This window comes from Mustela erminea, chromosome 4, assembly GCF_009829155.1.
Source record: "Mustela erminea isolate mMusErm1 chromosome 4, mMusErm1.Pri, whole genome shotgun sequence".
Taxonomy (NCBI): domain Eukaryota; kingdom Metazoa; phylum Chordata; class Mammalia; order Carnivora; family Mustelidae; genus Mustela; species Mustela erminea.
Window position 1 is genome coordinate 133,034,748 of NC_045617.1, and position 27,134 is coordinate 133,061,881.

Sequence of the window (27,134 nt, forward strand, 5' to 3'; positions counted from 1 at the left end):
TATCCCATTTTACATCTAAATAAACTGAGGCTTAGCAAGGCTTGTGTTAACTGTCCAAAGTCTCCTATTTAGTAAGTTGAACTGCTGAGTCATCTTATTTAAAAACCCATACATTTATTAATCAGAACAGGTGGGAGGTTGGGGGAACCAGTTGGTGGGTATTAGAGAGGGCATGGATTGCATGGAGCACTGGGTGTGGTGCAAAAATAATGAATACTATTATGCTGAAAATAAATTTTAAAAAATGAAAAAAAAAAGAACAACTGTATTTCTCTTCCATTCTGGTTGTATTCTTAATGGTTGGGAGCATAAAGTAATTCTTGTCTCCCACAGATTTGATCTGAACTTAAAAACCTGAGTTTCCCAGATACAACAAAAATGTGACGACCTAATTTTAGGGCAACAATAAAATTAAATTCAGAATGATGCTTGACTGGACCCTTTCACTTTAGAATTGATGCTCCTGGAACTAACAACTGGTTTGGTACTCTAGGGATTCACTTAGGTTATTGTTTTGATTTAAGTTATTGCATTTATGGACCTAAATTTTAGCTTGCTTGTTAGAATCCGTTGCAGGGACTGTAAGGTTAAATCCCTAATGCATCATTGTTCTCAATTTGTAAGGAGAAAATATTTTGGTTATTTCACAATGCATATATCTCTACACCCCAGGTCAATCATTATGCCTGTTTTCTGCTGGGTACCTGGTGATCTATTTGCATATTGAAGACACTAGGGACATGGAACAGTTGGGCTGTAAATCTCAAGTTCTGTTTGTCAACTATCCTCAAACTTCAGGAGTAACTTGCACTCAATTTCTAAATTGTCCCTCCAGCTTTATTTTTATTTGTACTTCTGTTTCCAACTAAACATAAAGTAACCTAAGGTACTAATGCTTGGTGACTAAAGGTATAGAATTTACAGTCAGACTGCTTGGATACAGATCCGGCATTTATGCTTTTAATCCCTCTGAGTTTGGGTCCTCTCAAGTGCAAAAGAAGGATAATGACCCCTCCCTCAAAGAGTAAGTAAATTAGTGCCTAATAGGGAGATCCTTGCACTTGGTTATAACCAATAAATACTATATGGTGGTGCCTGGGAGGCTCAGTGGGTTAAGCCTCTGCCTTCGGCTCAGGTCATGATCTCAGGGTCCTGGGATCGAGCCCCGCATCGGGCTCTGTTCTCAGCAGGGAGCCTGCTTCCTCCTCTCTCTCTGTCTGCCTCTCTGCCTGCTTGTGATCTCTCTCTGTCAAATAAATAAATAAAATCTTTAGAAAATAAATAAATAATAAATAAATAAATAAATAAATACTATATGTTATTTTTATTTAATTATTATTATTCAAAGTGAGATATGGTTACATATGTCAGACCATGTGTTTTCTTTTCCTTGAAATAAAAATAAGCTTTTCTTTGTTTGTGTCTTCTCTTCTCACTTCCTTTCCTCCAATCCTTTGTTCCTTTCTTCCTCCTCCTCTTTCTCCCCTTCCTTCCTTCCTTTCGTCTTCGTTTTCTTTTATGAGTATTGGGTTTAGGGTGAATCCACTGTTGAGACAAGCCCACACATACATTTCCATCATCTCCAACTTAGCAGTCTAGCTGTTAACACTGTTACTCTTCGATTTTGTGAGATATCAGAGGATTTCAGGGGAAATACAGAATGTTTTCCTACTTACCACGTGCAGAAGCAGGAGGCTCACCTCAATTGAACTGTTGTGAGCTATTCCCAATTGTTAAGCCACAGTAACATCCATCTATTAAGAAGGCAACTATATTGGGATCAGGGGAGGGCCAGGATAAAACATGATCTGCACATCAGCATCTGTTTTCTAATTAGGATGGCTCAGTGGCAATTTTCATCCAATAACTTAGTTAAATTTCATTCCTAAAGTATAAATATCCTCCGAAGGCACATGGGTGAAGTTAAATCAATAACTGCATTATTGTAAATTACTTCATAATTATATATTGATAAACAGAATAAGGTTATATGATATCCATTTTCCATATCACTTCATACCTCAGACAACTTCGTAGAAAATTGCATTTTTATGTTGTTTTCAAACAGCTTTGTTTTGTGTAAAATGCATTTCATCTCATTCTAAAGCAATAGAATTTCAGCACAGTCCTCCTTGTTTTGTTTAGCTTCTCAAACCATATAAACCCAATGTATCAGAATTAAATGTTCTCAGAGAATTCAGTGTGAAAAAAATATTTAAGGACTTATAAGAAAAAAATCTATATTCTGTTCTGTTTTAATGCTTGTCTAGAGAATACTGGGAGACTGTAAGATGCCAAGGTATTTCAAGTTAACCTGCTTCCCATCTTTCCCATAACCCTGACTGACCACCATCAAATGTTCTCTTTATCTACTGGTCTCCCTTCTATCTGGGGTCTCTTTCTTCCATGCACTACTTGTCATATACTTAATTTATGTTGACTGTGTTTCCTAGAACATCCATAATTGTCTGATTTAAAATATTGTGTCCTGGGTGGGGTGAGAACTGAGCAGCTATGCTGTGTGGCTGGGTAGTGCTAAGGGTTGGGGTCTGATGGGCTGAATAGAATCTTGACCAGGCAAATGGCTTCTAGGTTGCTGGGAGTGGGGGCCTCCATGTGCCAGAGGACTCTCCAGCACCAAGAACGACTGGAGGAGAATGAGGTCGGCCATCTGGAGACCTTCAGTGTGACTTTGGGCTCCCTATACAGCCATTTCTAGGGGAGGTTGTCCCTTGAGAGCAGTTAGCTTCAACCTCTGGGCAAGGGCCCCCTAGAAATTCCTGGAAACACCAGAGTCATGGCCTCCAGGCTGTGACTTCTTCAGCTAAGAATGTGTTGGCTGGCATGTCCCAGAGAATCCAGAAGTCCTGCCAAAGTGGCACCAAGTGGCTAGTGGTAACCCAAGTGAGAGCAGCAGGAGGAGGAAAAGGGCACAGAAGGGTAATAGATCCCCATTCACAGACTGAGCCAGAAGAGTACCCAGCTGTCTGGAGCTGCCCCTGCCGACTCAAACCTGGACCAGTGGATGAGGGAGTATCACCAACTCTGTCCACATGGGCTCCTGTGCATATCCACTGCAACCTCCCTCCAGGAGGGAGACTGGCTCCCAGAACCCCTACTCCTTGACAAAGCCCCTCTGCTCTCCCAGTGAGTATGACGGTGCCTAGACCCGGTTGCAACTGGAATTCAACATCAGCAGAAGCTGTCACGAGAACTGTCAGAGGCCATTGTGACTGAAGACTCAGGAACATGACTGTTTCTTTCATTTGTGACTGAGGAAAGTAACTTTAGGGAATATCCTCCTCCCAACACTTTTCTGGGGTTCTTCTTCCTCTTCTTCATGCATGAACATGGGCAAGAAAGGAGTCTTTTCCAGAAAACCTCACAGAGCTGATGGACCAAGCAGAGTGGAAAGTGTGCAAGTCTCATCTGCCTGGACCTCACTGACCCCATTATTAACTGAGGGTACCAGGCACGCAATAGCTGGAGCCACCTTCCAGCTCCACATTTTGGAGGGGAGATTATGGTATCCCTCACTTCCTCTGCTTTGAGCACAGTGAGGGGCCAGAAGGGACCTCTGCATTGTAGGACACAAGCCACATCTGACCACCATGCCATCACATCAGATCTGTGCATCCCCATGAGTTCCCGAAGAAGCCCCAGGAATTGGCAGTGCCCTTGGACCACTGTTAACAAGGGTCCAGGTGGACACTGCTCAGAGGCGCTACTCTCTTACGCCAGTCACATCTGGTCCTGCCAGTGACCAGCCGACCTAGCCTGAGAGTGACTTAGGAATTCATCCCACACTTCAGCCTTGTGGCTATCACATTTGCAGCATGAAGCACCGGCACAAGAATGTATTGGGGAACTCTGAGTTATGTACCCAAGAGTGGGATATTTCAGGAATCATTCCCTATGTTGCTAGTGCCTAGGCTCTAGGCAACAGCTCCTGTCCCTTCTTCCCCAACCAGAGCTCCACAAGATGAGATAGGAGAGATTTCCGGGCCCTAAGACACTGGGCCCACTGGTACTGATTTATACTCAGCACAGGGCACATGGGTGTGCAAGGAAGGCTAGCACTATTGAGTAGTGATTTCTGCTCTCAATGACCTATTTAAGAAATCTGCTTTGTCAGTTTATTAGAAAGAAACCAGAATGTGACTTCCCTAGATAACACTGTTGTTTCATAATAAAGATTCTTCTTCCATAAAAATAAAATGAAATAAAATAAAAAGAATAAAATAAAATATTCTGTCCTATTTTCAGTAAGTGTGGCCCAATTTTTAGTTGAGAAAACATGGTGACTGTACATATACCTACTGATTAATGTATCTCTTGTCTCTTAACCAGAGCTCATGTTCATGGCTTGGGTATGTCCTTGGTATGACATTGTTCTATGCTGACTTTGTTCGTCTCTGCAAAAAAGACACTGGGAGAATGTACGTGTAAGAAAAGAGCATGTAAAGGTTTGGGTGCAGTCAAACTTGCTCTAGAATCTATTTTCATCACCTGCTAGATTTCTTTTCCTAGCCAAGTCATTTAACCTCTTTCTATATAACACAGAGACAACACTCCTACCTCTCACCAAAATAGCATTTAAATGAGATTATGTACTTATGACTAGGTTTGGTCCTTAACACTTAGTGAGTACTCAATATATGGTAGGGATTATTATAACAATATCATTACAAATTCGTTATGTAAATGCAACAATCTTTCTGTTCACTAGCCTACTGTCTATCTCACTAGGTCTCCTCTTAAAGTACTGGTCATTATTTCTGTGAAATTAATTTATGGTTAGTGGTATTTTGTGTGATCTTAAAACTATCTCTCAACCATGTGTGACCATCCATTAGTTCCTTTCCCAAATTCACTGAGCCAGAAACTTCATGGATGGATACATTTATATACCCTACACCAAAATTCTGAAGTGAAATCTGGTTAAGATTGACCAAGCCAAACATCAGAATAGGATTTGAAAGTTATATCTATAGAAATTTTGCTTTCCTTCATAGTAATTTGCAGGGATCTTCAAGAAAAGTTGCAGTGTCAAGAAACCTGGATCATCATACGCCCTGGGTAAGAAAATTTCTAAGCAGTAGAGAGAAAAAGATGGTGTTATGCAGGCACTGAATCCTCCACACATGTCATTTCCATGCAAGTGAAATCTAGGAAGAATGAACAGTAAAAATACTTCCTAAGTGTGTATCCTTCTGGTGGTAGAAGTGGGAGTTTTGCCTTGACAGGCAGGACCTCTAAAGCTCAGAAGCCCATTGCTATTTGTCCGACTTAGGCCCTCCTCCTTACCTTTCCTTGAGCCACCACCTGGGAGAATGACTTCCTCTATCCTAGCCCTCACTGTCTTAGAATGTTCCCATGGCATCACAGGATCACCCACGGCTTGCTTCTAAGTTTGCTTCTTTGTAAAACATTACTCCATTGTGAACTGATGGTCAGCAGGTCATTCTTCTCACCCTGGGACCCAATTAAGGAGAAGTGGAAGAAGCAGAAGTGAGGATGAGGATGGTGTTTGGATTTCAGCCACCATTGATTTGGTAATCAGCTCTAGAACAATGGATAGAATCTCTAGAACCACAGATAAAATCATGGTCTCTGTGTATTTGGTCCATTATATTTTTCCAGCTTCCTTTACAAAATGCTCTTTAGACTATACGTGAATGCATTTTCTGAAATCCAAATTGATATGCTGAATGATTCAGGACCCGTTGCCTCAAGCTATATCCAAGAAAAGGGAAAAGTTGTGCTCTATGAAGCAATTACCCACCTAAATTAAAGAGAGGTGAGAGATGATCTCAGGGGATAGAGAAGATGAACCTAACAAGAGCCTTTGCTCACCTCTGTGATAAAGAGCAAACTTTGCCATTTTGAATAGTTTTAGTTGCACAATTAATTTACAATTACCTGGATAATCTTTTTAAAAATAATCAAGCTCCTGCATGATTCTGCATTAATTTCTCTTGATGTCTCATAAATGCAAGAGCATTTGCATTTGAGATGCATAAAAAATGCAAATCACATTTCTATCTCTATTTAACCACCAAAACGCTTATTTATGATCATAACTTTTTTCAGTATCATTCTAACTGTAATACACCATTAAGAATGTTACACAGAACATTTACAATATATTCTAGAAAGGAAATCTGGCATTAATGCAATAGTGCATTAGTGCCTTCTGTTTTATGTGGATAGAAATTCAGAATACATTACTTGAAAAATAAGGATAGGAGCACCTGGGTGGCTCATTTGGTTAAGTGACTGCCTTCAGCTCAGGTCATGATCCAGGAGCCCCAGGATCAAGTCAGGCATTGGCCTCCCTGCTCAGCGGGGAGTCTGCTTCTCCTTCTGACCCTCCCCCCACAATGCTGTCTCTCTCTCATTCTCTCTCTCAAATAAAGTAATAAAATCTTTAAAAAATGAGGACATGCTTCAAAATTAAGGATTAATTAATCAGTTCATTCATTTATTCATCCACAAATATTTGTTGACAATCTCCCTATGAACAAAGTGCTGTTCCATCAAGAATTTTATGGTGAAACAGGACAGACAGGGTTTCTCCTCTCATAGATTTAACGTTCTAATGAGGAAAGTGGTCAAAATAAGTAAACAAACAAGAAAAATATGCAGCTTAACTAATCCAGGAAAAATGCCTTTATTTTTAAACCAAAACTCACCAGGTCCAAGTTTACAAAGGAATCATAAAAATACGTTTGTAAGGCAAGTTTTTAAATGTTGTCTCCATGTTAAAATTTTTCATCTTTTCTCTTTTTATAGAAAAGTCACTTAGCCCTCTAGTACTGAAAGGAGAGAAAAGTCATGAAAAATAATTTAAAAAATTGGAATAATTGGTATTAAGCAAGCTCTTGTGGAAGAAACTCCTTTAATGGTCTCCTGACATCAGGGTCATCCAGGTCAGGAATCAAACACCTTTTCTCTTGTTCACTGACTGCTCTCCTTACTCATTTCATCACAAATACTTACTCCGTTCACCCAGGTGGTTACCAATCTCCTTTGTTCTCATTTTCTAAGAGGGCACTTCTTTGTCCCGGGTGACTCAAGAGAAGTCAATTATTTTTGACAACTGCTGCCCAGAAAAAAGCAGAGATGATGGAAATGTTCAACACTTGGAAATACTTAGATTCCAAGTCTTGGGATTTCTAGGAGCATTGGTCAGTTAAAAATCTATCTTATTTATGTATTGGTTCTGTTAGTGAGAAACATCAGTCCTATAAATGAATGCCAAATCAATTCTCAGAAGAAAATTGCTTTGATATGGTCCACTCTTAATCATTATAACTGGTATTATATATTTGCTTTTCATATCAATGAGGTTTGAGGATCATTTTAAGGAGAGGTGTTACTCTATTTCAGCCAAAATTCCCTTCCTGTTAATCTGAACCAAATGCCCCATACATGGGTATTCCAGTTTTTAAATTTCAGCAACTGATTTAAAAACTATACATACACCTGTGTGTTTAGAAGGCAAAATCTGTTTTTGGAATTTGTAGGAGCTACTTATACAAAGTAAATAGAATTTTTAAATGAACAAACTAACATTCAGACATAGAGGAATCTTTAAAAGTAGTAACATCGATATTATTACAAGCAATGTGCCAAATTCTCTAAGAGTCTATATTTTGAAGACCACCTATGGTAATGTATGGTAGTCATCTGTAGTCAACAAGCAGTGTTGAAAGATGGGAATTGGACAACATGAGAAACTTGTCTATGCCCTATAAATACTGTAATTTCCTGATATCGCCCTATGTAGGTTTGTTTTTTTCCTAGTAGTGAAAGATGTCTTAAAAGAAGATCAGCAGACTCCTTGATGCAAGGTAGTCACAATCAAGTAGGGTCAGACATAGGGGCCAACAAGCTAAGGTGGAGAAATTGAGCATACAGATTACATATGGTACTCTTTAGAGGAGCAAGATGCCCTCTAATGTTCTCTTCTGAATATATAAAGAGTATGAAAGAGATGAATCCTGGATTCCTTCATACCACCACCTTTATGTTCTTGTGGATATGTGTGTTCATTCAGTGCTTAGCCTGACCAACAGTGGCCTCCTTGAGAGAAGAGGACATGACTGATAACTGATTAATTACCTGTATGTTGTGAAAAAAAAAAAAAATGCTTGCCAAACAAAGATGATGGCAAAATGAGTTAATTATTACAAATATGAAATTCCTATTTATAATGAAGTTACCTTTTCATGAGAATAGGCACTGGTATAATATGCTGGTGTCTTTTGCTTTTATTTAGTCTCTATTCTAGGTATATATTGACATACGTTTGTTCAAATGCATGAAACTTGACATGCTGTCAGGCTATTTGGTCAGGAAAATCAAACATATGTGCCTGTGTGTGGACTTACCTAACAGGCATTCCACTGTAAACAAAGAGCATTACACTCTTATGTATTTGCACAACTACCAATTTAGAATCTGAAGATTTGCTTTTAATTTTTTTGATGGTGCCTCCTGTGGTACCCAGGACATTCAGAAAATTTATAAGAATCACATATAAAAAATTCAAATCCTAGGAATGTTGGAAGAGAGCAATATATTTGACAATGATTAGTATATGAACACTGTCATGTAATTTTCTGTAAAAAGGAAAATATCTTTAATAAGTTTCATCTTCTCTAGGAAGTCTTCCCTGATACCCTACCTGCTGCTTCCACACACACATGCGTATCTCTACCACACACTCTTGACTCAGTTGTGTGTCATTCTTCCACACTTTTCTACCCTGCATATAGCGTGGGTCCTTATCATACTATCTATAACAGAGTGTGGTTATCTGTTTATCTATACTGACCATGGACACCTAAAGTGAAAAGACCAGAGCTTATTTTTGTTAGAATCCTTCGTTTTTTACCACAAGGCTTGGCTCACAGTAAGCTCTCAAGAGATGTATGTTGCTTTGAATTAAAAAGACTTTCACTTGGGTTTAACAGTAGATTTAACAGATTGCATACTCAACTTACTCAGGGGACAAGCCTCTGGTCTCATTTTCCTTTTCATCCTGGCCATGATCTGGACTACTGTCAATCATCAGGGAATACAGAAAAGCAAACTGAGCTATGGTTAAGTCAAACTAGCTATACAGAAGATATCCTTATTAGCAAAGAGTCCAGGCCATCAGAACAGTTAATTGTGGCCAATGGTTTTCATGGAAATGTGGTTATGATTTTGACATAAATTCATCTTGCCAAAACTTCCTTTCAGTTGAAAAATATTTATGTTATAACAATTACAAAAAAACAACATTTAGTGAACATTTCCAGTATTCCAAATACCTAGATAAATGAGATTATTATTTCAGTTAACAATCTGAATAAAATTATTAGATATATTTGTTTGCTTTTAAAATATTTTGCTAGTATATTTATTTGCTTTTAAAATATTTTGGCTTACACTTAAAAATACATTTGTTTATTTTTAAAATATTTTGGCTTACATTTAAAAATAAATGACAGAAATGAGAAAATTACATAATTCCAGGCAAAATTCTCTTTAACCCCAAATTTCTTTACCAGGATTTTGTTGTTATTGTTAATTCATCCTCCTATTCTCATTGCTGGTCCACAGTGAATGCTCAGAAGTAACCAGAATTCGTTAAGAGTGTACAATATGCTAAAACCACACTACAGTGTGTTACCTTACATCAAATCTCTTATCATTAAATCTTTCTCAAAAATTCCTCACAATAGTCCTTTGAGATAGGTGAGTTTATTTTTTGAGTCTTAAGAAGATTAAACCAACTCACTGATGATTAAGAATAGGAGTTGTCTTGGAGTGCCTGGATGGCTCAGTTGGTTAAGTCTTTGCCTTTGGCTCAGGTCATGACTTCAGGGTCCTGGAATCAAGCCCCACATCAGGCTCTCTGCTCAGTGGGGAGCTTGCTTCCCCCTCTCTCTCCACCTGCTGTTCTACCTTCTTATGCTCTCTCTCTTTCTCTCTCTGTCAAATAAATAAAATCTTTAAAAAAAAACACACACACACACAATAGGAGCTATCTTTTTAGTCATTGCTATCCATAAATATGTGTTGAATAAATGGTCAAATGCATTTTGATCAATCACATGCTTATTTTAAACAATACAATATATCTTTTTTCTTATACCATAGGTATTTTTTGATCATTTGAGAAAATGTAAGGGGAAAAAAAAAAAAAAACCACAGAAGTCAAAGTTGGGTCACCTGGGTGGCTCAGTCCATTTAGCAACCAACTCTTGATTTCGGCTCAGTTCATGATCTCATGACCAGAGGGTTGCAAGATGGAACCCCTCGCTGGCCTCCAGGCTCAGTGGGAAGTCTGCTTGAATTTCTCTTTTGCCCTTTCTCTTTGCCTTTTCCCCTGCTCACACACTCTCTTTCTGTCAAAATAAAAATAAATAAATCAAAAAAAAAAAAAAAGCACAGAAGGAAAAGAGAGGAAGAGATGAAAAGAGAGGACAGACAGAAAGAGATGGAGAGTGAGAAAGAAATGTGGAGAGAGAAGAGAAAAATAATCATCAGCAAGAAACAATCCTGTGGTCTAACAGATTACAATTTTTTAAGTTTCCAAATTTAGAAAAATGAGTGGCATATATGCTTTTGATTATTTGAAGAAAAACTAGCTCATATGACATCTTTATTTTGCAGATGTTTATTTGATGTAAAAAAAAAAAATGCTCTAAACATTCTTCCGTGATTCGTTCTTTTTGGAGGTCTTTGGTTATCTTAAACTTGTATTATTTTGAGTATGTAGAAAGGCCAACAGTAAAAAAAAAAAATAGTGAATTTTTTTGGTTCATAAACAGTGATTAATTATCACTGATTAGGTGAGTTTACTTCCTTCTTATTGGCATCTGGGGTAAGTTTGCCTATACCACTATGTTGAAGAGCAAAAATACTCTCAAAAGCTTTCTCACAGCAGTCTAGAAAAATCCAAATGGAAAGGAGATCGTCTGTGGCAGAAATAAGAGATAACTATTCCTAAAGATAGTAGACAATAAATATGAGTAAAAGAATAAACAAAGGAATTAAAGTTTATTGTAATTGGGGAGTGGTCACCCTTGGTGTATGGAGAATAGTACTACACTTGGACTACTAGTCCTTGGATCTTCCTTGAGCTAGTTTCATGAACTTAAGCCAAACATGGGCACCCACTTGCCTCATGGGTAAAACATTCCCAATAGCATCTGCCATGTTTTTCCCATTGGTGTTTTTCTGGGTTGCATAGATCAATATACATGGATAAGATTTATGAAAATATTTATAGTTTAGATAGTTAGCATATACTTAATTAGTATGAAAATAAAATAAAAATAGCATAGGAGATGAAGTGTTTGTTAACAACTAATAAATTAAGTATTAATTAGGACAGTATTATGTCTCATCTAAAAGTATAGTTTTGGTAAATAGAAATCCCTCAGGGCTGAACATTTCTTTAATTGATAGCAAGAATTCAGAATGTTAACTATTTAAGTATATGTAGGGTGACTTTCCTTTTCTTCATGATATTGCCTTGTTTATCCCTCTGATTTATCATTTCATCCCACTTTAAGCAGGCTATGCACTTTAATGCCATCTTGTTTATGGGAACTAATAAAAGAAAATCCTTTGCAATGGGAGATTTGCTTTATTTAAATGCAAATTAAAACTATATTCCTTCAGTTACAGGCCAAAGATTATAAACGCATGCTGTTTAACAATTTCAGGCAAAAGTAAGAGTGCTTTTTCCTTCCCCATAATCTAATGAAATTGATTTAGTTCTTGTAAAATCGTGTAACTAATTGAGCTGTGACATTTATACTATCTTATGTATGTTTTATGCTGCTTCTTAAAAGAGACAGTAACATTTGTATAAGAAGTGGAAAGACAAAAATTGCTAGACTAGTAAAGAAATTTACTCATTTGAAATTTCAGGAGACAGGAATATCTTTCCGTTTTACTGTTCAACTGGTACAACCAAACAAACATTGTAAAAGAAAGATGTGGTTTATGTATATAATGGAATATTACTCAGCCATCGGAAAGGATGAAAATCTGTCATTTTCATCAACATGGACGGAACTGGAGGGGATTATGTTAAGTGAAGTAAGTTGGGAAGAGAAACAATTATTATATGATTTCACTCATATGTGGAACATAAGGAATAGCACAGAGGACCACAGGTGAAGGGAGGGAAAACTGAATGGGAAGAAATCAAGAGGGAGACACACCATGAGAAACTCTTGACTCTAGAAACCAAACTGAAGGTTACAGAGGAAGTGGGATAGGGGATAAGGTAACTTATACTTCTTAAGGGTATTAAGAAGGGCACCTGTGGTGAGCACTGGGTACTATATTCAACAATTACATCAAAAACTAACGACGTAGTGTATGTTGGCTAACTGAACATAATAACATGTGTGTGTGTGTGTGTGTGTGTGTGTGTGTGTGTGTGTCCTCTTTGGTGTATCTGTAAAAGAATTAGTAATCCTTACCTTGAAAGTACCCTCTAAGAATCAATACAATAACTTGCCAAATGGATTTAAGTTTTAGAGAATCAAAAAGGGAGCCTAGTCAGTCTGTGGAACCAGATAAGGCCAACTTTTTTCCTTTTGAGCTCATATTAGCAATCATCAGCTTTCAAGAGAAGGATCCAGAAATTGAGGAGGCAAAAACAAAAAAAAACAAAAAAAAAAAACCAACAACAAACAGAAGTAAACATCTTGGCTAGAAGTTAATAGTGTCTCAGAAAGATCACAGTTGTGTGCGCCTGGGCCATGTGATTAAAAAAATGAAATGGGCCAAGAATTAAGTGAAAAATGTCTAATCTCATCTTAGGATTCTAAATAGAACATGGTCCTCAGAGAGAGAGAACTGTACTTCTGCTCTCTCATAGCTTCCACGCTGGAACTGTGATTATTCCTAGTTCCAGTCGAAAATTACTTATTTCAGGGTACTACCATTCCATCCTTCCATATATTAAAAGGTGCATTTTCTCTGATCTTATGCTTAAGTGATTGCTTATGATTGACTTTGAGACCAATGAGAAAATATCTCTTGGCACTACGACATAGGAACCCACCACTATAATATGATGGCCCATCCACTCCTTACGTTTCTTTACTTTATATCCACTACATAGAGGCAAGGTTTTGTTATTTATGTAACAACAGGCAGTGGTTGAATAGAATGGAATAATCCTACCTGTGCAATGTGAATAAGATTACTTAATGTTAAATATATAAGTCAATGTAAAACATGGAAGAACATACTCAGAATCCAATTTCACAGAAGGGTAACATAAAATAGTGTTCCCTACAGTCTATTCAAATTCCATTTTTGCTAGGAGATCATTTATAGAGAGCTGATTGTGCAATAATTGGAGAAAGCGAGGTCCTTTCTTTCTTTTGCACAAATAATTCATGAAAATGTTAAAAAGATGGAACAAATTCAGTAAAATAAAGCTCTTCCAATTTTCCTGGCCCCAGCTGGAAACATTCCTTAGCTTTTCCACTCTATATTTTTATATGATATAGATACAATATCTAATATAGTGGTATTTTTTGTGGCATTTCCCACAAAAATATTACATTTGAAGTATCTGAAATTTTAGAAATTCCATGTCACCTAACTCTGTACCTAAAAAGGAAACAAAAAAGGCATTTCTAATAACCACATTACACAGTGTAAATAATTAATAAGAGTCTCTATTCCAATCATTCTGAGGATAAATATCTTGAATAAGAATGAAGAATATTTCCCAAGTGTTCTCCTTTCTAATGTTTGAAGGGGTTTGTGCTTGTTTTGAAAGTTAATGCATTAATTATCATTTGGGGAAAATATCCTTTTGCAGTAAATAGTAATTGACAATAGCTAAAGAAGCAAATAAATACCTCCAGAAGCTCATTTATGGAAAAAAAAAAAAAAGAAAAGAAAAAAAAAAAGAAGAACTCAGATTTATTGTAAAGCCACTACTGGGCTAGACAGACACACATGCCATTTGATTAACTCACATTGCAACCCTGTGAGTTAGGTGTTACTCCCCACCCCCAATACTTATCCCCTGCACCACACATACCACCACCAATTTTCCTGATGAGGAACTAAAAGTCAAGGAGATTAAGTAACTTGCTTGATTTTCATGAGGTAGACCTGAAAAGAAGATCTGCCTTCAAAGCGCAAGATCTCTATGCAGTAAGCTGTTGGACATTTAGGTTCAAATGATGTTGAATGTAAAATAAAATGGTGTAGGAAAAATGTTAGTTCTTCTTTTCACTTTCATAGAGTAGTGTAATTCTCGGCAAGAGGGTGTACCGAACCCAAAATAATAGCCTCTGTTATACTGTAGACTTTGGATTTTTTCAATTTATGAATGACAATTGCATCTGTGGCATGTTCTAATTGAGGAAACATTTCTGAGCAGACTTTTCCATTTCTTTACCCTGTGAGTCAGTTGGGAATTCACGAGAATTTGCCTGTTTAGACACTAGTGCTATACGCTTGGCAATACCATTTCTTGCTGTTCTGGCTCCTTTTATTATACTGCATGACTGGAATTTTAGTTAGGGAGAAAAAAAGAACCATTTCCCTAAATTAGATTAACCTTTGCACCTTTGGCAGCTCAAGTTAATCCCAAAACTACCCTGAAGATGAAGCAGGATCTGGGGCACAAGGACTCTACTTCACCAGGTTGAGTTAGAAAATTATATCCAAGTAGAACGACAACCAGAGAGAAAAATGAGGGCATGTGCATAAAAAGTCACCTTTCCCTGGATCTAAAGCATGAGGTTGAAGAGATTTAAGAGTTGGCTGTAAGATTCAAATGAGCTATATTAAAAGTATCTGGTTGGATCAGAGTTGGAAAAAAAATTGTTATTCATGTGTCCAATACCCTAACTGACAGTTGCAAAAGAAGTAGACTGGCAGAAGTACTTGATAGCTGCCCATTATTCCTTGGAAAAGATAAAGTGGGAAACTAAAAAAATGCTGATTTTGATTCAACAATTCCATAAATTACTCAGTGCTCACCACAGTAAGTGTAGTTACCATCTGTCACCATATAATATTATTAAAATATTATTGACTATATTCCTTATGTTTTACTTTTTATCCCTGTAGCTTATTTATTTTATAACTGGAAGTTTATGCTTCTTAATCCTTTTTATCTACTTCACTCATTCCCCCATCCACCTTCCTCTTGGCAATCACCAGTTTATTCTGTATATTTAAAAAGCAATAATTTTTATATATACATAATGTTTATATTTATACACTATAATACATGAATATGATATATATTTATACACATATGATCTATATTATATGTATATATAAGATATATGTGATCACGTATAATATAGTATATGATCATATATATAGAAATATATATGTACTATATGTATGATACATTGTATTTTATATATAATGTATATTTAAACATAAGTTCAGTAACATAGTGTTTTATATCTTATACCACTGGCTAATATTCGATTTTGATATAAAGAGCAGTTCAAAGTAGCATAGATATCCTAGAATATAGTAAATATGGATGATTAACAGAAAAATATTAAAACTCAATTAAATAGAAAAAAGTAGATGACAAGAAGGAATACATATGTCATTAATATTTATGAGTCATAATCATTCAATATAATATAAGTGTCCAATAAGGGTTCTCTTAATGAATGTTTGAATTAATGAATTCAATATATATGGTGAATTAATTTTCAAAATTTGCATTTAATATGCTATAAGGATTCATATCTTTTGGAAACACTCTATGTGGTAATATTTATTCTATTGAAACATTCATAAATTGGTTTAGCAGAATATATACACTCCTAATTTAAACAAAAGCATAGTTCCCAATAGCCTATTTATGAAAAATAATTTGGGATGTTATTTATTTAAAAGAGAAATATGAGATTATGAATGCCTTGATTTCATTTTAACTATTTCAAAAGAAGGAAGGGAAATAATGAAGGGAAAATATGGGTCTTCTATGGCTTAATTAAGCATTATAGTATTGCAAATCCTCTTTCTAGGATTTTCTCAAATTTTGCAATTACAGAATTGTTTTTGGGTAGTCATATAGAAATGATTAAAAGAGTAGAAAAGAGGATCAATAGGAAAAGATTAAAGTGACTGTCATTTTTCAGCCTAAGGAAGAGAGAGAAGGCTGAAAATCTTAAAATATATGGGGTTTTAAACATTGGATGGTGATTAGTTGCTATTAATTTATGTCAGCAACGGAGGAGAGGAAACATGTGAGGCTGCATCATGAAGAATTTAGATTAGACACAAAGGATATCTGACTATGAAAATGAAGAACTAAGGAATGCTGTTTGTTTCAGTATTCAACAATTATGTTCTTATTTGAGTATAAAATTTCCCGAGCACAATGTTTGGATCTTCCATACACACTGTCTTCCTACAAAACTTTTACAGGACATGTTTTCATTACACTAAACTTGAAAGCACAGAAAAACGTGCAGCAAAAAGTCACCTTTATGGCCATCCCTCTACAAGAATTCATGCTAGCATCACATATTTATTTTTCTTGCAAATATTTTGTCAATGTATTGATATATTTGTGTTAATAAAATCAAATTTTTATTTAAAAAAAAAAGAACTGTCAGAAACCATACAAAAATATAAATAACTTCCATAATAATATGAATTCCCTTTTCCATGAACCTTACATTATAGGAAATTTCTCTCATCATCTACGGCTTTTGAAAACGTAACCTTTCAGGGCACCTGGGTGGCTCGGTGAGTTCAGAGTCTGACTCTTGATTTCTGCTCAAGCCATGATCTGGGGTCCTGAGATGGAGCAGGAGTCAGGCTACTCACTCAGCAGGTGGTCAGCTTGAAGTTCTCTCCTGCGGCTCCTTCCCCCTCCACTCTCTCTCTCTCTCTCTCAAATAAATATATAAATAAAAAAATCTTTACAAAAAATGAAAACTTAACATTTCATTATATGGATATGCTGTAATTTAATCAACTTACTTTTAAACTTAGACATTATCCCATTTTGTAATCAGCAAAATAAGCATTCCTGATGTCCTTTAGTGTATTTTTTTAATCAATTTCTGATGATTTATTTAGCCTATATTTCTACACATAGAATTACTTGAACAGAGGGTCTGAGCAATTTCAAGCCTTTACAGATCTTGACAAACTGTTCCACAGCACAGATACATCTTGTTAACGTCACCATTTTTTTTTAAGATTTTATTTATTTATTTGACAGACAGAGATCACAAGTAGGCAGAGAGGCAAGCAGAGAGAGAGAGGAGGAAGCAGGCTCCCTGCCAAGCAGAGAGCCCAATGTGGGGCTCGATCCCAGGACCCTGAGATCATGACCTGAGCGGAAGGCAGAGGCTTTAACCCACTGAGCCACCCAGGTGCCCCTAACGTCACCATTTTTAAGTAACAAGTAATTAAAAATCAAAGTAACTTTTTCCTCATAGTTAGTCCGGTGCCATAAAACTATGATAGACTTTAAACATTATTTTCCTGCGGAAATTTTTTTCCACTTAGAAAAAAGAACACACACCAAGAAGGACCTTAAAACCTGACATCAGCAGAGGTTTACCAAACCGTATCAATAAGATCATGTCATCCTCAAGAAAAGCATGTTTCCAATAAAAAGGAAATGTCAGCCTTGAGCGTTTTTATTAACCATCTCCCCCTCTCACCTTCGGACCCCACTCTGGCTGAGCACTTCCTCCGTCGGGTTTATTTGTATTAGAAATAAGTGGCTTCATTAGCTAGTGCCACTGGTGGGTAGGCCAGGCCTGCGAGTGTCCAATAACAGATAATCGTTGTATTTATCATGGGGTGACTGATGTTTACTTTGTTGATGGCCCCAGGAGGTGATGTAATCAGAGATAGGTCTTTGTTTACTTCTTGTTTTACTGATAATGCTGACCCATTAGAAACCAGTGAGAAAGAAAAATAAACCTTCTGGAAGAGAGTACCTGTAGTGACTTTGCCTGGTGACTCTTTGGAATCTTTTCAAAGGCTTCTTTTAACCCACTTCTGCCCCTTTATCTTGTCTCTCTTCTCCCAGTTAAACCCAAAGTCATCAACATCCAACCAAATAAAAGAAAAACAAATTAAAAACATCAAAGACTAAAACGATGACTTAAGGAGAGTTTTTATTTGGCACCAAGTTTTCTGTGTGCTCAAGTGTTTTGAGTCGATTATTGGCTAATGATGTATATTTTTAACTGATCCCATGTACTGCAATTGAAATATTCCTTTAGAATGTTCAGACATTAATCTCACAAGACAAACTGAGGGTTGATGGGGGTAGGTGGGTTGGGAGAAGGGGGTGGGGTTATGGACATTGGGGAGGGTATGTGCTATGGTGAGTGCTGTGAAGTGTGTAAACCTGGCGATTCACAGACCTGTACCCCTGAGGATAAAAATAGATTATATGTTTATAAAAAATAAAAAATTAAATTAAAAAAAAAAAGGAATGTTCAGACAGATTTTTCCACCCTGGCTTGTTGGTTCCGTGTCTTTGGATGGGTTGAAATTATTTTCTTCTGGACAATATGAAAGAAAGATGAAGTGAGAGAAACATTTTTTATAACTACGAATAACATCTTTAATGGAAATGTATTATTGTGCCACATACTTTATTAAGCTATTTGTTACATTATCTTAATAATCTACATGGCAAATATTCATATTTTACATGTAGATAAAGTGAGATGTAAAGAAGTTAAATAACCCCTAAGGGCAGAGGGCTGGCCATTAGTGGATGTGGACACAGTTGCACGCTTGCCTGAACCTGGACTCCATATTCCCGGCTACAGCACTGGGCAGCCTCTGGGCTTTATAATTCCCAATATGTGTAAAACTGATACAAAACAAATGTATTGGAATCTGTACATTCTAGTGAGTAATGCCCGTTCAGCTAGACTGGCTGTGTGCCCGTTATCTTCATAGACATAACACTTAGCTCAGGAATTACTAGGCACTTCTGATTTCTTTAATTGTCCCCCTGAGGAACCCAGACTGTTTTGTCACTGTTCAAACCATTTTTGCTATCCCAGTTTTGAATTATATTTATTTGCGATTTGAGTCACAAGTAAATGAACTTTATTATTTCATCAGTCATACCTTTAAGATTTTATATATATATATAAACAAATATAAAAACAAATTATATATAATATATTTATATAAAATATATATATATTATATATAAAATATATATTTTATATTTATTGTATTTATAGTTACATTATTTTAAAATATATTATTTAATATATTTATATTATTTTATATTTATTTATATTTATATTATATTTATTATTTTATATATATTTTATATATATTATATATAATTTGTTTTTAGATGCAATGTATATGTATACATTACTTTTCTATCAAAAATTAGTTGTTATATTTGCCTTTTTTATGTGTGTTTAAAAAAAAATATATTGAATCTCAAAGAATTACCATGATCTTGAACAGTGAGTCCTGAAAGGAATTTCACTAGAACTTGAGGAGTCACAATGCCATTAGAAAAAACAGTCTCTAACAACCACTTTTAGGGACTATTGTTTGTGTTGAGTTTTAATAAATTCATTAAAAACATTCATGTTACTTTATACTTATACATATTATATTCAGTCTATATATATTTTTAAAAATTGTGTTTCAGGGACACCTGGGTGGCTCAGTGAGTTGGGCCTCTGCCTTCGGCTCGGGCCATGATTTCAGGGTCCTGGGATCGAGCCCCGCGTCAGGCTTTCTGCTCAGCAGGGAGCCTGCTTCTCCCTCTCTCTGTCTGCCTCTCTGCCTACTTGCGATCTCTCTCTCTCTCTGTCAAATAAATAAATGCAATCTTGAAAAAAAAAGTCTTTAAAAAAAATTGTGTTGCATGTAGTTAAAATGCATGATATGTTTGGAGAGCTAACAGTGATTTCACTGAGGAAAACTTATTAGTTAAAACATGTAGGCCATAAAAGATAAAAATCAGAGGCGCTCACCCTGGAGCCACTTTGCTCTGTAGCCTCATAAGGATGGTGACTGTCACATCTCCCACCCCTGGTTTATTTGCTTTCAGTCAGTTTGGCAGCGGCACCACCACCAACAGCCTGAGAGCTCAATCCATACTTCATAAGAAGATACTTGGAATAGAAGAAGGTTTGGGAGGACATTTTAAAAATAAATGAAATAAAGATGTTGCTAAAAGCTATCTTCTGAGATTAATAAGGCTGACAGGGGAAAAAAAAAAAAAAGTTTTGACTCAAAATCGGTGTAAACTCACCAAATGGTTTGCTCTGTCAGGGAAGGCAGCGATGCTGGTGTGCAATCCCGGGTGTTCAGACTCTTGGCACCGTTAAAACTTACGCCAGATCTTCAATTCTGATAAAAACCCGGGTTCTTGGAAGAAAAATCCATTTTGACTGTTGCATTCATTTTCCAGGAACACGATAACGGGGAACATTTGGAAACAGTTCTTGGTGGTTGTATTCAGTTGAAGAAACACAGAATAAGGGGGCATTAATACTGAGAGCCCCCCAAACCAGTAATAGCTTACCCAGGCTGGGGCTACAGTATCAGACAGTGTCTACTCGGAGCAGACCATTATGAAGAGAAGTAATGAGAAGGATATTTACGATGATATCAAAATGAGGTGTGGTTGGAGTTTCGTATGAATTCACCTCACTCATGCGATAAGGAACCCTAAGATTACTATGATGGGGAAAATGATCACTGTTTCTCATTCTGGGTTAATTTTGGTTCTTGAATTAACTTTTGCTCATCCTTTTCTATGCATTCAAAGTTGTTTCTTCCTATGTCAGCCTGTATTCAGATTTGAAAAGGTTCATACAATAAGGCACCTTTCTTGTGGCCTAAGAGCTTTGTGGGGATGTGTGCTTTGTGTGTAGCTTGGGTAAAATATTATAATTTTAAAATATTATAACAACAACAGCAACAACAACAACATCGAATGTTTACTTTGCACGAGGAACTTACTTGATCCTCATGGCAACATTTAGTACTTTATCACCTTTTTATGTATGTCGAACCTGAGGTATAGAAGGTAATTATCCCAAGGTTAGATCAGTAGTAAGGGACAGAGCTGGCCTTTTAATCTGGGGAGTGTGAGAGCCACGTTTTTCCTCACACTGCCACTCTCACGGGTGCAGTCATACAGCCTCTGGGAAAGGACCTTCAAGCTTTCCACAGTAGACAGTCCAAAAACCTGTTCAAACTGTGGCTCAAACTTAAACACCTAGCTGGAGGGAAGAGCCAAGGTCCTGAAGCAAAGGGAAATCCAGAGGGAAACTGGACACTGGTAGGTGTGGAGGAAAACCAGAGACGAGGCCAAGGTGACATGAGAGAGAAGCCAACTAGTTCAAGCCTTACAGGCCAAGTCCAAGTGTGGTTTTTATCCGTAGAACATGGGAAGCCAATAAAGCACTTTGCCAATTAGCATTTTTAAAAAGTTCACTCTGGAATCAATTAGAAAACTTATCTGAAATGCAGGAGGCTGAGTAGATGCCAAGATCACCTACAGGCAGATTCAGTTACCTAGGAATTCATGAGGGGTTTTAGATTAAGGGTTGGTGGTGCGAGGGTGTGCTATGAAGCCCAAGTAGCCCCCACGCTCCCTCTGGCCCAAAATTGGAAGCCAGTTAGGGCTGGGTATTAGTGTGTAGGCACCCTAAATATGATACTTTAGCCTTTAGGTGATTTTTTTAAAAAATTGTAGCTTGCTAATGGAAAGTTCTTTTTATTTTCAATATAATTCGTGACAATCATTCTTGAACATGAGTCAGGTCATTTGAAATAGATAAGAAAGCAACAAAGAAAAAAAAGCCCATGTTAAATTTGCAATGATCTCTAATATAAATATCAGAAATAGTAATTTGTTGTCCTGGGGTCCTCATTCTAGAATTAAAAAGACAAACAAAATCTTGCCTGAAATAATAGTGAAAAAGTTAACACAAAATTATGAGGCCAGTTGCTTTTCTTAATTCAGCTTGCAATATGACTTCAATATTTTCACAAAGATTGGAATCATTTTCTATGTAAATCTGTATTGTAACACTAGCTTTCAGGTAAGGAAAGCTCTCATATAATAGGAAATAATTTTTTACTTGATAAACTTTCTATTTGTATTTTAGTTTAATAATATTGTACAGAGTCCAAATTACAGGTTTAATTTCTAATAGGAGAAATACTAGTTTGTCAAACCTTTATGTATTCAAAATGTACAGTTCAATTACAAATCATGAGAAATTAAAGTATGGGTTTCATTTCCTACATAACCCTCAATAGCCTTAGTCCAGGTTCTGACCTACTGGCCTGCCAGACTTCACTTCAAGTGTGCATAAACACTTGTTGAAAGAAAGTTTATTGAGATTTCCATTAGAAATGACCACTACTGGGAAATATAATTTATTAGACTGTCTTTTACAGGAATAAAGCAAGCCAGCTTGATCCAGGGGTGAAAAGAACATTGTTTGTATCCCAGGTAGCCAGTAAAATATTTCTGATTATGCTTATATTTGTACTTCAAATAAGGATTGATGAAAAGCTCCATGATATGTGACTTCTCTATACCTCTTTTTAAGACAAGATTACTAAAGCTTCTATTTATCTAAAGCATCTTCTGTTTATAAAGGGTGTGAAAACCGTGCCCCAAAGACCAACTAACTAAAATTAAAATATTTGTGATCATCGAGGTGACCCCAGTGAAAGGCCTGGACAAAAGAGACACAAAGGTAGAGGATTATGGTCTCAAATTCTACACACAAGTTAGGAAGAACCACTCTCCTTTTCTTTGTCAGCTAAGTTCATGGAAAACCATGTGTTTATTTTTGGTCTGTAGGGAATCTAGGGCAGCTCATTGTTTTTACAAAGTTACTTCAGTGACTGATTATTATTAATGACCCTCTTGAAAGAATTTCAAGTCACACAGAATTCAAGTTTCAAAATTAACGTATGTATCAGGCCTGTCCATTTAAATAGGAAGATTCTCCAGTGGACAAGGTCTAAATAAGCCATATAAGGCCCAGGTCTTCATGGACTTTCCCATGAAAGTCCTAGTTAGGTAGAGACATTTTAGTGACCTCGGGGACGTTACCTAGAAACTTGGCTGGAAATACAGTGAGCTTATGATTTATTATAAAAACAGCTATAAGTTTGCAAATTAAAGATGGTATTCTTCATAACAGTGGCAGGGCTATAGACATAAATTATAATTGTCCTGGGAAAACTAGAAAAGAATCAAGAACCAAGAAATCAAATAAAAAGTCTTATGAATACCCCAAAATGATGTCAAGAAAACATGACAAATAAGCAGCTTATTATAAGAGGTTATTCTGAAATTTTATTCAAAATGGTACTTCTCTTATTTTCGATACAATTTGAATAAATTTTCCTTAATTGTGCCTTGCAAATTGCTAGAATGGTCTGGATTCCTTAATAAGAGGTAACAGTTGGCAATCCACTAGGGAAACATGAACTACTCCCCAAAATGGCACAAAAAGTATTAATGGGGGAAAAAAAATTAGTAGTTGTGGGTTGTTTCATATGTTAAAATTTAGCAAAGCCTCAAAAACATCACATAGGAGGTCCTGTGGGACTGTATAACCCCAATGTAGAAACTCCATTGCCTGGCTTTATATCAAAATATTCTCATCTGGATGGGTTTTTCTTTTCTGCTAGAGCAATTTCCATCAACCCATAAGTAGTTATTGAGTTTCTAACACTGCTGTGTGTACAATTTTCCAAGTATCCTTGGCATTTGCCCCTTAGTTTCAACAGTCATGTAGTGAGAGAATCAGATCCAGTGTAAATCTGGTTTACTCTGAGCAAAAAGACTCATTCAGTGTGTCAAGTATCCCTGCTCTCAAGACTTCTGTACTTTTCACAAATATTTTAAAAGATGTCTTAGTCCATATATACAGTGGAATATTATGCCTCCATCAGAAAAGATGAATACCCAACTCTTGTATCAACATGCACAAGACTGGAGGAGATTATGCTGAGTGAAATAAGTCAAGCAGAGAGAGTCAATTATCCTATGGTTTCGCTTATTTGTGGAGCATAAGGAATAATATGGAGGACATTAGGAGAAGGAAAGGAAAAGTGAATTGGGGGAAATCGGAGGGGGAGATGAACAATGAGATACTGTGGACTCAGAAACAAACAGGCTTTTGGAGGGGGGAGGGATGGGGGGTTGGAAGGGCCTGGTGATGGGTATTAAGGAGGGCATGGATTGCATGGAGAACTGGGTGTGGTACATAAACAATGAATTTTGGAACACTGAAAAAATAAAATAAAGTTAAAAAAAAAAGATGTCTAGACACTTGTTAAAATTCACTAACAGAATATATGAATAAAAAGGCAAATACATCCTAGATTCTTCTTTGTTGCTGTTTCCTCTGACCAATTGCATAATTACCTTCATTTCTCTGATTCCTTAGGAAAGAAGAGGATCACACCTCAGTCAGGAGTTCCGTGTCACCAGGAAACGGAGAGAGTTGACAGAATAACTTTGTCCTGACGATGCTGGATGAAATCTTTTTCCTAAAGAAACTATTTAGCAAAAAACTGATTTTACATGCAAGAGGAAGGAATCACCACAACAATTTAAGACATTTTTGTCTGTTAAGAATAAAGAGAGAGACACATACACACAAACACACGTTCTTCCTAAAAACACGCATAGATCATCCTAGTTGAATTTTGGCATCTCAGAATCACTGTCATGTGCCAGTTCCTCCTTTGTGAGGATTTTAGTGTCAGTATTCAGGAATTATGTCACACCCTCTGGTGACAAAAATAAAGGGAGCTGAATATTGGGGAGTAAAAGGGAAGTCATGAGAGGGTGTGGTTGAGGTAGAGCATTTCTTCTGTTCAGTCCGTGGTACACTGGGGAAGGAAGTACAGCCAGGCTCTCTGTGGAGAGGAGAGGTGAGGCTTGTGTTGGAGGTGCCATTGTGGTGGGTTCCCCATGAAGTTGTCACAGGCCTGAGAAGAGATTTGAGGGACAGAGTCTTCTAGGACCAGCGAATTAAATAAGAGCTTCCTAAAACATCTCAAAGATCAAAGTTACTCTTGGTCTCAGGATCAGGGAATACGATGGAATCAAAACCTTCAAATTACAAAATCCAGCAGTGATTTTGATTAATGTCCAGACCTTGAAAAAAGAGTTCCTAGAAGGCATATTATCTCAATAAAGGAAAGCAAAGATGCAAGTAATCTTTTTGAATTTATAGGAAAGGGAAAATTTTGGTGAACAAAAATGGGCTTCATTATAGCCTTAAGACTAACTTAGGTATCATGAGTAGCATTTACTGTTTTTATAATTTCATTTTAATAAATGTTTATATTTAATAATGGATATGGCTTTCTTCTAACTAAATCTTCCAACTGTCTATTTTTAATCCCATTTTTTCCCCCTGAAATTTCAAACACTGTGTTTCTTTTACATAGTTTGGAGCTGAAACTCCTTCAGTTTGCAAGACTCTTCTGGATTATATATAGCAGCAGGATTGTTTTACTTAGCGATCCCAGAAATAATCATTATACATTGACTGTCATTTGGGAGAATACTCTCTTGCTCTTGATTAGATGACTGGACAGCCAAAGCTGGGTACAAATCATTTTACCTTGTTCCGGAGTTATCCTGTGATGCTGTTGACTTCGGATATTCATGGGAATTTATGAAATCATACCTGTCTGTTGCCTAAATACGACTATTCAAATTCATTTAGTAGGTGTATGTATTAGCGTGCTAGTGCTATTCTTACAAAGTACCCCAGACGTGTAGATTAAGTGACGAAAATTGATTTCCTCTCAGGAAGACTAAGACAACTATGAGACCAAGATCAAGATGTCAGAAGGACTGGTTTCATGAGGTCTCTCTCTTTGGTCTACAGCTGTCATCTTCTCCCTGGGCCATTCCATGATCTTCCCTGTGTATCTGTGTCCTAATATCTTTTAATAAGGACACCAGTCATATTGCATCAGGGCTCACCTAAATTACCTCATTAATCATTTCTGTAATAACCCTGTCCCCAAATGGAAACATATTCTTGGGTTAGGACTCCAACATGTGAATTTTGGAGAGACATCATTCAGCTCTATAACAGCCCACAAGAGTCTACCTATAACACTTAGGATGTTAATCTTACAATTTGTGTCATTTGAGGGTTGTTTGGTAGACTGTACCCTAGCCTTTTGGTAATAATGTGTTCTTGCCCCATTTTACCAAATGTTTCCTTCTTAGACCAACTTCGAGGAAATCAAATACAAGCAAATGCCTCTCTTTCCTGACATATGACCAGACAGTGTGGATAACTAATCCTGGGGGCACCAGAGGTTAAAACACTGGTGCCCCACATGGTACATTAGCATCAATGACAACCATTTAACACATAATCTATTCCTTGCGTTGTAGGGCTCTGAGCTGCGCACACCAGGAACACAGAGTCCTGGGGTCCCTGTTGCGTTATTTACCTCTGCTTTGAGCTGTTAAGTCCACCACAGCCATTTAGTAAATTATCAGTTTTCTTATTGGCCCTAAATCGTGCCTAATTAAAAATCTGACCTCCACAAGCTAGTCCTCTTCCTAAAGAGACAGAACATAAACAGGAAAAATCAGCTAATTGCTACAAAAACTGCTTTTGTGGCACTGTAATTGAACCTCAGTGAAACAAATGAACCCACTGGGGATTCCTTAATGAATGTTTAACTGCAAACGGTAGTCGGGCACTTAAGCAGCTAGGCTGACGGTCCCTAATGAAATCAAATAAAATCAAATAAAAGAATCTGGCATTTTTACTAACCAGATTTCTTGGCACTATGACATGAAGAATAATATATTTCTGAGTAAATAAATATAGGAAAAGTTATAAATGGTGCAGCGAAAACTTAGTTGAAATGGCTCAGATTACGCTTAGAAAAATACAACCCACAGAAAAATCTCAACAAAGTGACACATGCTGTTTAATTTCACACATGGCTCTCTCTGTCATGAAAGTCACTTGAGGGAACTACTAAGTTTGAGTTGGACTGTTTTCTTATTGACACTTACGAAAAGTGTAATTTCTTTTCTTTACCTTTCTTTCAGAAATTCAGCTCAAAGT

The 27,134-nt window shown here is 36.7% G+C and overlaps 1 pseudogene; it reads left to right on the forward strand.

Annotated features, from left to right (window-relative positions):
* The first annotated feature begins 2,581 nt into the window (after nt 1-2,581).
* LOC116589430 lies at nt 2,582-3,253 on the forward strand (annotated as a pseudogene).
* Nucleotides 3,254-27,134: the final 23,881 nt, after the last annotated feature.